We start from the raw sequence: 282 nt of genomic DNA, 5'->3' as shown, positions 1-282 counted from the left end.
CTTATTCTTTTGATAATTAGATTATTATTCTTACTAAAACTTATTTTCTTTCATCTAATAATATTAGAGTGTAATTGTCTTTTTGCCGTAATTATTTACAATACACCACATCCATTAAATACCTCATTGAATTATATTAACTGGTCTGGATTCTAGTTACATAGATATAAAAATACAATGAAAGGAGATAATTTATTTTACTGGAAGATATGGTTAGATTAATATATATATTCATATATTATGACCAATCTAACAGAATATAGGTAAAGTTAGCTTTATTGG

The sequence above is a fragment of the Arachis ipaensis genome, chromosome B04 (genome assembly GCF_000816755.2).
Source record: "Arachis ipaensis cultivar K30076 chromosome B04, Araip1.1, whole genome shotgun sequence".
NCBI classification, from domain to species: Eukaryota; Viridiplantae; Streptophyta; class Magnoliopsida; order Fabales; family Fabaceae; genus Arachis; species Arachis ipaensis.
The sequence above is the reverse complement of the archived record's forward strand: the minus strand, read 5'-3'. Positions refer to the sequence as shown.